This window comes from Lacerta agilis, chromosome 1 (assembly GCF_009819535.1).
Source record: "Lacerta agilis isolate rLacAgi1 chromosome 1, rLacAgi1.pri, whole genome shotgun sequence".
NCBI lineage: Eukaryota > Metazoa > Chordata > Lepidosauria > Squamata > Lacertidae > Lacerta > Lacerta agilis.
This window is the reverse complement of record NC_046312.1, coordinates 103,559,612-103,572,693: the sequence shown is the minus strand read 5'-3', so window position 1 is coordinate 103,572,693 and position 13,082 is coordinate 103,559,612. Positions and strand designations below refer to the sequence as shown.

Below are 13,082 nucleotides of genomic sequence, written 5' to 3'. Positions count from 1 at the left end.
CAGCTGCCATCATCACCAGGCATTAGGACCAATGTTCAGGGATGATGGGAGCTGCAGTTCAGCAACTTCGGGTGGGGGTGGGTGGGCACAAGTTCCTTACCCTGTGTTAGGTGGCTAAAGCTTTCCACTGTAACAAAGCAGTATGTATGTGTTATACAGTCCTCAAAAGACGTGATTATTTTTAAAAGACATTAGGAATTTAACACTGTCAACATAGCTGCCTTAGAACATCACTCTGGTACAGAAGTACACAATTCATATTACCTTCAGGGCAAAGTTACGGTATATTTCCCCTGCTAAGAGGCCTGTATCACTGCATTAACCACTGAAAAGCTTAGGCTGTTATTCCAACATGTATGCACTAATACACATATAGCTTCTCACAGCTATTTTCCCTTACACCCTAATTTTTCTGTGTCTCACAGCCTGCTTTCTCCTTTCTTTACACAGCTGCACATCTCTCTGAAGAGCTAAGAACTCACCACCAGTTCTGTTTCCCCACTCTCAGCAACCAGTTTCCCCCCTGTTTTCCCTAAAGCCCCATTTCTCAGCTACCTACTCTTTTTCCATAGCAGTCTTCCTGTATTACCCCAGGTACCTGTGCACCCTCCTTTCTGTTGTCCCCATCCTCTGCTGGCTACTGTATTCGCTGACGGACAAACCAAGCACATGCCAAGGGCCTCAAATGACTGAAAACAGTACTCCTTGTGCCGAACTTTAGCTGAGGCAATCACTGAATAGAAAATGCTATTAATAATTGATTATTATTAATCATAAATAATATTAATGCAGTTCAGGAGGAGAAGCTCTTGTCAGTGGCTGGCTTTTTAACTGCTTCTGAAGAAAACTGCCCTGCCAAGAATCAAAATTAAAAAATTATCTATGCATCATTTTGGTCCATTACACACTGCACACCAGCAGGTAAGGAGGGCACACTAACTGGGTGGTCTCAGTTTGTAAAGTAACACAAGCTATCACAAACCAAAGTCTGTGGCTTACTTAAAGATCTCTGCATACCCCCATTTCTCTCACCTATTTCTCCCTTCTTTCACCACCCTATGTCTATCAATATCCAATTTTATCCCCTTTCCCTCTCTACACCAGTAAAGATTTTTCTGTACCTTTAGCTGTTACTGTTTTTTGTCCCATTTCTTTAGCCTCTATTTTTGTTCCATTTCTGTCTCCCTCTGCCCCTTCCATCCTTATTTGTCACCAAATTCAGTAGAAACAGCCCATTCCTTGGCTCTTGGCTCCCAGGAATGGAATGTGCATTATACTGTGGCCGCCTGCCCCGGGCTAGAAACACTGACATGAATCCATTCTGTGCCTCTGAAGTCAGAGAAAAAATGCAGATGTTCTCCCATCCCCACTTCTACCTTTCATGGCTTTTGGGCAGGCCTTAAGATGGTTCCTCAAGCATGCTGGAAAGGGCCATAAACATTTATTTATTACTAATAACTGTTTGAAGTTGTTAGTCAAATCACAGCTGTTCTTTGGAAGCTATTGCAACCTGTTGCCAAGTGTCCAAACTGGAGGTGTAGATGTATATCATATCCCTCAGTCTTGAAGGAAAAGCCATCATTGCATGTACCTCCAGAAAGGCCGCTCTTGAGCAGCAAGTCTACAAGTGTATTATGTAGGGCAAATCTAGCTATTGACATGATTTGCCTTATTTTTCCTGAGAGGCTGAAAATGAGGTCAAGATTCTGCAGAGATGAGTAAGAATCCCTATACAGTGGTGCCCCGCTAAACGAAAAACTCGCTAGACGAAGGCATTGGTCTAGCGGAAGGCTGCCCTGCAAGACGAATTTGTCTATGGGGCTGCCTCGCAAGATGATTTTTTTTTTGTCTAGCGAAAACCGTGGTTTGCATTGCCGTTTCGCTAGACAAAAAACCCGCTAGACGAAAATACTCGCAGAACGAATTATTTTCGTCTAGGGGTGCACCACTGTAATTGCATTAGACCACCTAGTAAAAATGCATTGGGTCAACTTGTCTGCATATGAAAATGTATACTTTAAAAAAATGGCACAGTATTTTTTCAGTATTGTTGTTGTTCAGTCGTGTCCGACTCTTCGTGACCCCATGGACCGGAGCACGCCAGGCACGCCTGTCTTTCACTGCCTCCCACAGTTTAGTCAGACTCATGTTGGTAGCCTCGGGAACACTGTCCAACCATCTCGTCTTCTGTCGTCCCCTTCTCCTTGTGCCCTCAATCTTCCCCAGCATCAGGGTCTTTTCCAGGGAGTCTTCTCTTCTCATGAGGTGGCCAAAGTATTGGAGCCTCAGCTTCAGGATCTGTCCTTCCAGTGAGCACTCAGGGCTGATTTGCTTCAGAATAGATAGGTTTGATCTTCTTGCAGTCCATGGGACTCTCAAGAGTCTCCTCCAAAAAAATCAATACAGCAATCCTGCAATTTACAGGGGTTACGTTCCAGGAATTGCACATAAAGCTATACCACATTGAGTTCAATGGCAGGTAGGACTTCCCCAAGCTAATGTTAAATGTGCATAAATCGCAGGCTTGCTGCATTACAAATAATCCAGGTAGCACAGTTATCTTTCTAAAAGTACTGTAATGCTGGCAAGAGGTCAAACAAAAGGGAAGTGGGTTGTTTATATTCTGTTTTGTCCTTTCCAATCTCCTAACTCCCCACCCCCACCGCATGAACACTCTTGCCCTTTGATTCAATAGCTGGTTGCACTACACTCAGAATATGCGAACAAGGATATCCTGGCAGGACAAAAACCTTAGTGATCGCTATTGGGTTTATTAAGCCTATAAGTATGAATATCTATTATGATAATTAAGACATTTAAAATAAAGAGAATGGCTTCTCACACCACAGACTTCTACAGCAATTCCCTCAGAATGTGTTTCCCCTCTCAGTACAGAAAATATCTTATTGGAATGCTCTTACAATATGAAATCACTTCATTCAATCATTCTTGAGGAGATGCTATACTTTATATGTCATAAGATCAGGAATTCACTTTATTATCTGAAACACAGTACCTAAACAAAAGAGAAAGATTGCCACTTAAAATGAAACACCCTGGTGAAATATCCTCTATAACTGGGAAATACCGGTAGGTTGGTGGCAAAAGGAGTAATATCCAGAAAAGGTAAAGCTTGTAGTTGTGAGAAAACAGCTGGTGTCACCAAAGCACTGAGGTGGAAGGGGTGGGGAAAAGATTTTGAGGCTACTCTAGTGCCAAAATCAGACAGTGAGAATGGATGGAGACATAGCGGGTTCTGATAATTCTAGGAATGGTTGCAAATGAGCAAGTTTGGGAGGGAGCTTGAAATTTGCAGGCTCTGAAATTGTTGAAGCACCAGAGAATGAGTAAAGGAAGTTCAGAGCAGTCAGTATCATTTGGGAGTGAGTTAGGGATACCAATATAGGTATTTATCAAGTATACTGGTAATTACTGTTGCATAAGAAATCTTCAAAATGCATTTTATCCCATTTTAATATCACCCAGCTTCCTTTATTCAGAATAGAAATCTGTGATGTCTGATAAGTCATTTGGTCCACAATAATTCTATGTAACAATTACAAAACTCCATCCAAACATGGTAATTCAAGCAATCCTTCAGAAGCACAATGTCGATGCAAGACGTATAAAGCATTAGGTGCCTAGGAATTTCCCAAGAACACTCCAGTTTTGACTGTACACATTGCTGTATCTAATGGGCTCAATACAGAGCAGTGGTGGGGACAGAACAAGTGACAGTCAGGATGCACAGGATGCTGCTTACAAGAAATACATCAGAGGTGTGCGTGTGTATGTTTTAAATTTCACTGAAACTCAAAAGTATGCTTCACAATTAAAAAAAGCACACATCATCACTCATAAAATAGCATTCAGCAAACAAGACAGCAGGCGCCTTTGAATATAAAGCACTTTATCAGGGCAACAGCAATATCTGTTTTGAAGCAAGGTATATTACAGTTTTTAAAATGCTCTTGTGTAGGCACCTTTCAATTAAAAGTAATAGCCAAACCACCATCTCCTATTTCGAAGAACTGCCCCAAACATGTCAGAACAGCCAACTATGCGAAATGCTCTGGGACTTGCTCTGGCAGCTACCACTACAATTTCTTCTTAACCTAAGGATGGTAATTATTTCCTTTCATCTGGCAGAGGGGGGAAAAATGAAACAGAAAACAACTACTTTTAGATCGTGTTCAGACACGCACATTATTCCTTTTTACCTATGGCTGAACCATTGTGCTCCAAACTTTTCGACATGTTGTTTTGTCTTCCCCACCCCCACCCCACCCCAAGCCCCCTCCTCACAAATATCAAGTTAAACGGTTTTGGCAGCTTCAATAGATGAATAGACCTAATACATGGTCCTATGAGACATAAATCTGGGGAAAGACATGCTGGCAATTGTTATGTCCTGCTGCCATTCTGTGTTGTTCCAAATGGTAATTGACACGCCCAGTAATTTAACAGTACCAGACAGTCCTCTCTGCCCCATCTCTAGTAAAACACTTGCCTCTCTGTTCTTTAATCTGATCAGCATTATAGGGGTGTACATGAAGCTCACTATTGATAAGAAACAGTTATCCCTCTAATACTCCATATGAAAACATCTCTAGATTATAGTTCCATGCATTGAATATAATGGGGAGGGGGGGGGTGGAATGTGTTGTAAAACTCTTCTTATAATGCCACACAGCTTTAATACATTTTTTTTCCTCTGGTCCTCACCCGGTTTTCTGCAGGGCTTCCCTCAGTTTCCATAGCTCTGCTTTGAGTCATGTACCAAAATGCTACAGTACTGAACTGAATGACGTCTGAATCATAACTTGGCACAAAATACGTTTGAAAGAGAGGGGGTAAGGCAAGCCCTTGCTTTGCTCAACAGGGATAGGTCAAACCAACAGTCATTAGAAGGGCCATCAAAAGTAGCCTTCAAGGGGAGGAATCTGACTAGACTCTGATCCTGTGTTATGCCATGCTCAAAGCATGCAGCACGGCTACTGCTTCTTCTCTCTCTGCAGCAAGGCGGCAGGAACGGTTTTTTTTTTCTTTTTTTTGCTGTTCAAGAGATGGTCCAGTGACCTTTGGCTGTTCGGAGAGCTGGGCAAGAAGCGATCTGTTGCAGCGGGCTTCCGAGGCATTCCATGCATTCCTGCACTATCTAAAAGCTCCAGGAACAAACAACGTGTCCCCCTCCCACACACAGGCACACACCTGCCTTCTCATTTGCCTAGAGCGCCAGCAGCTTCCGTCCACACACACCACCACAGTCTGTCGCACTCCTCAAACATGCAGCCAAAACCAAGCAGTCACTGCCACCACTGCTGCTGCTGCCCCCTCCCTCTCTCTCAGTACAGGATGACTGCAGAGGGACAGTAGTTGGGGGTCCCCTACTGAGGAAACCCAGGGCAAAGAGAAAGAGAGAGAGAGAAAGAAAGAGAAAGCACGAGCGTCACAGACATGCTCTGGCTTCACTCCTCGAGCCTGGTTGCATGTGGCTCTAACAAGCAAATGGGAGAAAATACAAGATGGGGGCGAGGTCGGGTGAGGGGAGACTGCAGGTTAAGAGGGAAGGATTTAGAGGGCCAGGAAGAGAAGGGGGGGGGTTGGAAGCAGCTGGTTAACCAGGGAAACAAGAGGAAGGGGATAGGACGTTGTTGTCCCTCCCTGCTTTTAAAGACAAGAGGCTGAAGAAATTTATACCAAAAGAACATGGGGAATTCCAGCAAAGATGAAGGAATGGGCAGGGAATTGTAAGGGTTTAAAGGACATGCAAAAGGCAGGGGAGGATTGAAGGGGCTTATACTCAGGCAGACAAGGGCGTGGGGTTTTACTGGGGCTCAGTGAATGAAAAAGTACAGGGGAGGGGGGAATACTGAAAAGCAGTATTACTTGTAAAATAGAGTATAAAAAGCTTTATAAGGAACCAGAGGACGTTCACTTTGAGAAGAGGCCAGAATTAAAAAGGGAAGCTATTTAAGGAAATGGTCATCTATTAATAAGGGAAATGCAAAGGTTTAGAAAGCTAGAAATGAGGTTAAGAAAAAGGAATAAAAATGTATCAAGAGTGTTTTAGGGGGTATTTTGCGATACTGGAGGGGGAAAACATTCTCAGGGCAAAGGGGTAAAACTGAGATTAAGCAAAAGACACTTGATGGGGATAGGTATTTGAGGGGGTAGATATTAATGTGGAACCATACAGGAAGGTAGATTCACGGGAAGCCTAATTATGCAAGGAAGGGCAAAGGAGATGAGTAATAAAGAGGTAGGAATTTCCATAAGGGAAGTTGTTAACATGAGAAAGCAGGGTATTTAGGTGGAGTCCGGTTGAGAAGGAAGGGAAACTGATGTGGGGAAAGAAAAGGACACTCTGGGGACTGGAGGAGGGAAGAGTAATCGAAAGACTCATGTTTTAGGATGGAATCACAAGCAGGGCAGAGGTGTTTAGAGGGAAAGGATGAGAACCAAAGGGAAAGGTTACTTAGAGGGTAAATGAGTGGATCTTTGGAGGAGGCGATGAAGGAAAGGAGAAAAACTGAGCAGCAATGTTTTTAAGGACATTAAAGGGGCTGAATAAGCAAGGAAGGGATAGGCAGTTTAAGCAGAGCCAAACAAAGCAGAGGAAACACATTTTTACCAAGGGAGGGATTAATTATGGAGCTTGGCAAATCTGTGTGTATGTGTGAGGGGGTGCTGGGGGGAAATAAAAAGCAAAAAGCATATCTTCGTAAAGGGGACAGAGTAAGATGGGAAGGGAGAGGCAAGCAGGAGGCAAAAATAAAGAGCAGAGCAAAAACCATTTTCGAGCAGAAGATCTGACCTCAGGCAGGCTGGAGAGGAATCAGGTAAGCCAGGAGCCAGGGAAGAGGAGAAGGAGGGAGAGTTTTGAAAGAAGCTTAAGAAGAACAAGGGGAAGGTGGCTGGGGGAAAGGTCCGGGGGAGTGGAGATTTCCTTCCTTGCTCCCTTCATCCAACCCAGGAAACCCCCCCCCCAACACAGGTTGCTCCTTTCTGTGCCCTCTTTTTCTTCACCCGCCGCAGCGCTGGGTGCTGAGCTGCCCTCCCTCCCTTCCCTCCTTCCCTCGGAGACAGAGCGACTGAGATACCTACACTCACCGCGTTCAGACGGAGCGAGCTGGGCTGGGAGGGGGCGCCCCGCCGGCGCTGGGTCTCGGCTTGCGCGGAGGGGCCGCAGCCTCCCCGCCGAGAAGGGCCCCTACCCCGGGGTGTCCATGATCGTGGTGCTAATGTGCCACCGCCGAGCAGCACAGAGGAGTCCTCCTCCTCCTCTTCCTCCTCCTCCTCCTCCCTCCTCGCAGGCTCTCTGCTCCCGCTTCTTCCCGCCCCTTCGCTTCTCCTCCTCCCTTCTCGGAGCTAGACGTCAACAAGGCGCCCTGCCCTGCGCCTCGCCCCGATTGGAGCAGCGAGCCTCGGGAGGGGTCGCCATTGGCCGCCGGCTCGCGTCAAACCGGCCAATGGAGGGGAGGCCTGAGGTTGCTAAGGTTACTGATGCTGTGAGGAGACCCGGCGGAGTGGAAGAAGGGGAGGCTGCGGTTCCTTCAGGCCAGGCGGGCGTTTGCAGGGGGGCGGCTGTTGGGTGTGTATAATGTTGGGACTTCCCAGGGTGGTGGTCGTGGAAATGGAATTATTATGTGGTACCAGGAAGGAAAGGATAGCCGTGATAAAGAAATTAAAAAAAACTGGAAGAGGAAGGAATAAACGCGCAGGTGGATCCTGTGGCCCTTGTTGTCTGTGGGGCTCGTACTCAAGACGTAGCGCATTATCATAGGATGGCAACCCTTGCGCTGTTCTTTCTGCGCGCGCAAACACACGTTGTGGGCTCCTCATTTCCCGCCAGAAATGGCTCCACCTTTTCGGGGGGGGGTGGTTAAAAGAACGATAGCAGTTGTTAGAACTGTAGGGACCCCAAGGGTCATCTAGGGCAACCCCTTGCAATGCATTCAGGATAGAAGGGGTGAAGGGGATGGGGGACAAAGAAGGTGGTACCGGTAATTAAATTTCATTTTCTGGACTTTTCCCATAACTGTCGGTGTGACCTTTGCATGGCTGCTTTTTAATCGGAATGGAGGGGGTGCTTGCTTCGGATACTGAATTTGTAATCTGGTGCCACATTTTCACTTTTTTTCACTCTTGTGGTGAAATGGTGGATTTCCCATCCCAAACTCAGGCTTCTCCATTTATATTTCTGAGTGAAGCAGAGTTTCTTCTCTATGGCTATGGAACCAAAGGGTGGGTAGCTATTCCAGAGGAGAAACAAAATAAAAAAGTTCCTTCCAGTAGCACCTTAGAGACCAACTACGTTTGTTATTGGTATGAGCTTTCGGGTGCATGTCCTCTTCAGATATTTCTTCTAAGGGGCTACTGGAAGGAACTTTTTTATTTTGTTTCAGCTATGGCAGACCATCACGGCTACCTACCTGTAACTGATTCCAGAGGAGATAATACAAAGAATGTTTGTTATGTAGAATTCCCGCATCATATTGTGCCTATTGCTTGAGACAGTACCTATTGTGTTTTCTGTTCCTGATTAATTGCTGTCTTTATTTTATTTTTGGTGGGGTTGTGGTGGAGGTTTTGGGAATGCCATTAAATAATGTTAATGTATTCATACAGTTGAGGAAATGCTGTTTTTAAAGTTACAGTCTTCTCCTCATCTCGAAAGCTATTAAGTGAGTAGGGTGTAATACCAATATTGGTGGTGCAGAATATTCCATGGTGGAGAAACCAACGCCTTCATAGTTGGGGTGACAGTGGGGCAGGGTGGGAGGTTTTTTCATTTTCCTTCTCCTTGACTCCTGTGGGAGGGGAATTGCACTCCACCACAACTGACATAGCTTCTCTTCCCTTTGAGGCCATGTTGACCGAACAGGGGAGCCTAGGATAACACTAGCAGCTTCATACCCAGTGTTTCTTGAGAATTCCAAAAAACCTAAAAATCAGTGCAGTTTTGAACGCTTCAGTCTGCCATCTTGATTCAAAATGACATCCATTTGTATAAAAACACAGACTAAAATCTGCTCCTTGAACTCAGGAACCATCGTGTAAAATTTAGTTATCTATCTTAAGAAATGTCTAAATGTATCATGAACAAACAACTTCCCAAAATATATAGTAGTTGTTATAGAGCAGTTATTATTCTCATATAACATCCTCTTTGTTTTTAAATCATATGATTGCCTCCAGACTGCAGCAATGCTGATTCTTTCTTGATTGTCTAAATACAAAATGCCAGTGTACTGCTTTCTTTCAATCCTCCTGATGATTCTTCCCTTCAATCCTATTGAGATGCTAGCTGTTGCTAGTTGTGATTGAGGTACAGCTACGCTATACTAAATAAAACCACATCCATTGTGAGATTAAACATTAAACATTCACAAGCTTTAAAAACGTAAATACAGGAGACAAGAAAGAGCCTTCAGTAATGTGCAATAAGGAGGAGAGCTTGTGTCAGAATAGGGTGTGTTACAAGTATGCAATAATGTCCCACTTCTAATTTCTGGAATGTTGGAGGCTACGCTGTGTGTTTATGGCACAGGGTTTTAACTTGGCACTTATGCCTTTCTCCTGCAGTAATGTAATAGTTATGCACTAACCACTCCAGGCTGGAAGAATCCCAGGCACCTGCTTGCCTAAATATTTGATAAAAGTGCCTTAAGAACTTCAGATTTGTGTTGCAGCTGTGATCAGCACTGATACTGAAAAGTTGGAAGAGAGTAAGATGCTATTGTAAGAAACTGCCAATGAGTAGGGTTGCCATATTTCATGACAACTCAAAAGTTGTTGAGCTTTTTTTAGACAGACCCCAAAGTTGTTGAACAATTTTTCAATTCAGAACAAACTGCTGCCTTCCAGATATTCCCCCCGGACGTCACTTCTGCCTTTGAAATCCCATTCCAGGTATATGGCAACCCTAAATAAGGGTGCAGTCCTGTACTTGAAATCTGGGGTTGTGTGCTTTGGTGAAAGTCCTTCCACACTGCAGGATGACCAACACACTACTGCCATGATAGATCTACTGACTGAATACCACAGAAACACTGGTTGAACATGCTGCTGGTGGAGCCAATCCACTATTGAAGACATCAGCAGAATGGCTGATCAGGAGTAGAGTCATGGGCAGAGGTTAGGTGGCTCAGGACAGGAGAATGCTTACGCCATATTCTATAATCCTTTAGTCCATGACCACACTCCTTCTGATGGTGCCTAAAAAATAAAATAAAAAATAATAATCCCCATTGACTTCAGCATGTCCTGGCTCATCCACTTATCTGGTTGGCAATTTCCCCCCCTTTCCTGGGTGGCCCTTGAACCTTTGTCCCAGGTGCACTTTGTGTGCTTTCTGGGGGCATTCTATCCTGGGAGCTTTGCGGGTGCTGAAATGCAGGGGGGGGGTTCTTCCCCTTTGCGTTTTGTACTCCAAAACAGTGGTTGTGAGTACTACAAGGAGATTAAAGCTGCAACCTGTGGGGATCCCTGGAGCCCAGCTTTGCCAATGTTTTTGCTCATGCTGATGGATTGGGTTTGCTTTGGTATCATTCTGTATGTTGTGGTGGGATGTGTGTGTGCTGGGAGCATGTCCCAGAGGTGAGTTCATTGAATCCCTCTGCATCTGGGCATGATTTTTAGACGCTGGTGGTGTTTCCAGTGATGATGGATGCCTGCTGGTCTTCTTTAAAAAACATTTTTGTATTTTATGTGTGGTCCTCTCCACGCTTGGGCTAATCATGCATGTGGTCATCGTTTTGCAGGCGTAGAGGCATATATACCACCCCGGGCATAATGGAAGTGTAGGACTGCTCTGTAATTTTCCTTAGGAGACATTCCAAATGGCTACTTTAACACTAAACACAGCTTGTGAAACTTTTCTCTCACAGTTTCTGAGGGAAAGAACAGAACAACAACAACAACAAAATCAGTTCCTGGATCGCTGACAGTCTTTAAGATTACATACCACAAGACCATCTAGGAGCAAAATGGAATTTGATAACGTAGGAGCTCTGTGAAGCTTCACTTTCTTGGCACATGCATTTCCAAGAGTTTTTGAAATATTGTGCTGTAGATGATTAAGAAAAAAAGAACTACTGTATATTTGGGGTTTGTTTAGAAATGCAATATACAAAAAGCATGGATTGGTTTCCTGTTCTCAGAATAAGGAGCTTGGCTTTATAGCTGATTAATGTTCTAGTATATGTGTGATAACTTTAGAAAAGTTTCACATAGTTATCACTTTTCCCCATTCATAACTATTGTAGGCGACTCAGACTTCTGCAGTGAAATGTTTATAGTGGACTCCGCTTCTAATACCCAGCCCTAAACATATTATATGGAACTAAGTCCTATTGAAATAAATTGGACTAGCTTGCAAGTAATGATTTTAGGATAAGAGTGTTAATGTGATAGGATTCTTCCCTTCCCGTCTCCCCTGGGTCTCCATCCTCAATTTTGTTGGTTGGCTATAATTTCATTTAGTGCTGCTGATGTTACATCGTAAACTTCCAGCTAAAGACCTTCAGGCCTAATTACAGCTTTAATGTGTAACCACTTCTGGATTGAGTCCAATTTTTGTATAATACACTATTGTGCTCATGCCCTGGGCTGATGCTATTGCACACAAATAAAAGCTTGTTACATGATTAGAAACATCTTCTTTTGGGTGTGAAGCTAAGCTAACTTTTATGTAAAAGTATGAATATAATAACCAAGGCAGCATACAGTCACTTCTAAAGATCCTATGCCAGTTTGCAGTGGGCAGTTATCTGTTGGCATATTGCAAAATATTCCATAGTTGTTTCAACAAAGCTTATGGAAAGTTCAAAAATGTTTAAACTTCTAAATTAAATTGTAACAGATATTTCTTTTGAATGCATGCCAGAGTTCAAGTGGAATAATCATACAGTATTTCCTCATGGAAGTAAGTTTGTTTTAAATCAGTGAAAATTCCGTATAAATGCGTGTAAGGTGTTCATAATTTTGCAGTTTGATTTAAAAATAAGAACAGAATGATTTTGGGTTGGTGGGTTGTGATTAAATGGCTGCTTCCTCACTGTATTTCTTAGCAAATAAAGAGTAAGATTTGGACTGTAACTGATACTTGATGGAACAGTTTCTTGCTCCAAATGTTCAGCATGTTCAACAGATGGACATTTCTTGACCCTTGTAATTTTTTTTGTGGTGGTCAGTGATGTAGGTTTCCTGAAAATTTTTGAACTGGGGTAATTTGCATAGTATAATTTTCAGTTTGCATCAGAAATTTTTCTAGTGCCCAAGAGAGTGATCTAATTTAGCATGCTTACTTTACTTGCTTAGTACTGTATTTGCAGTTGGCATCCATTCACTGTTACTAATGAACTTATGGGTAGGAAAAATTTCCACAGGGAAGAAAAAGCTCTGGGGGGAAAGTTCTGTTTTGGAAGATGTTCTGCCCCACAAATAAAAACAAATAAACAAGGCAATAGATGTGGTTAGTTTTACTGTTGCTGCTTTATTTAAGTTCTCATAGGCTTTGTTCAGACTTATTTATTATTTACTTATTTTAAAATATTTATATACTTCTGTGTATCCAGAATTTCATAGCAGTCAGAAATTAAAACTGCATCAAAAAAACCAAACAATAAAATGAATACAATCAGCAGAATTAAGACTAAGCAGCTGTGAAATCCTGGGACCTTAGAGTGAAGAATGGATAATAATAATAAAAATAATAAAAATAATAATAATAATGGCATCCAAGTGGGTACACAGTGGAAATTGTTATGTGAGCAAGATCACCTGTGCATCCTGGCATAGTAGTCTTACCTTCATACATTTTCCATTACAAATATTTGAATTCTGATGTGCATAGGTGCTATATGACATGTAGCTCTCTTACACCTGTGGGAGTGGGTGTATAACTGAGGCAGCAGGTTTTTCCAGCATCATTATAAAATTCTGTTCCATCATCAAATCAATATGTTACATTTGCAAGGGAAAATCTGTTCTCTGGTCATACTTTATGAAATTATGATGAAGAATGGCCAGGTTTAAAATGCACACTTTTGGGTACCAAGATAATATTTCTTACCACT

At 43.1% G+C, this 13,082-nt stretch overlaps 2 protein-coding genes across 8 annotated transcripts in view; one reads left to right on the top strand and one right to left on the bottom strand.

Annotated features, from left to right (window-relative positions):
• PKP4 (plakophilin 4) overlaps positions 1–7,330 on the bottom strand; it is a 97,001-nt gene extending 89,671 nt beyond the window's left edge. For 3 of the 5 annotated variants that reach the window (XM_033165333.1, XM_033165350.1, XM_033165359.1), the window contains exon 1: positions 7,114–7,330. The gene's annotated coding sequence lies outside the window, so the exon portion shown is untranslated. The remainder of the gene's footprint in view (positions 1–7,113) is intronic. The other 2 variants (XM_033165367.1, XM_033165342.1) reach the window with 1 other exon arrangement.
• Positions 6,788–13,082, top strand: part of CCDC148 (coiled-coil domain containing 148) — a 101,991-nt gene continuing 95,696 nt past the window's right edge. The window contains exon 1 of one of the 3 annotated variants that reach the window (XM_033165389.1): positions 6,788–6,842. The gene's annotated coding sequence lies outside the window, so the exon portion shown is untranslated. Of the gene's footprint in view, positions 6,843–7,459; positions 7,595–13,082 lie in introns of those variants that run through there. The other 2 variants (XM_033165380.1, XM_033165399.1) reach the window with 2 other exon arrangements.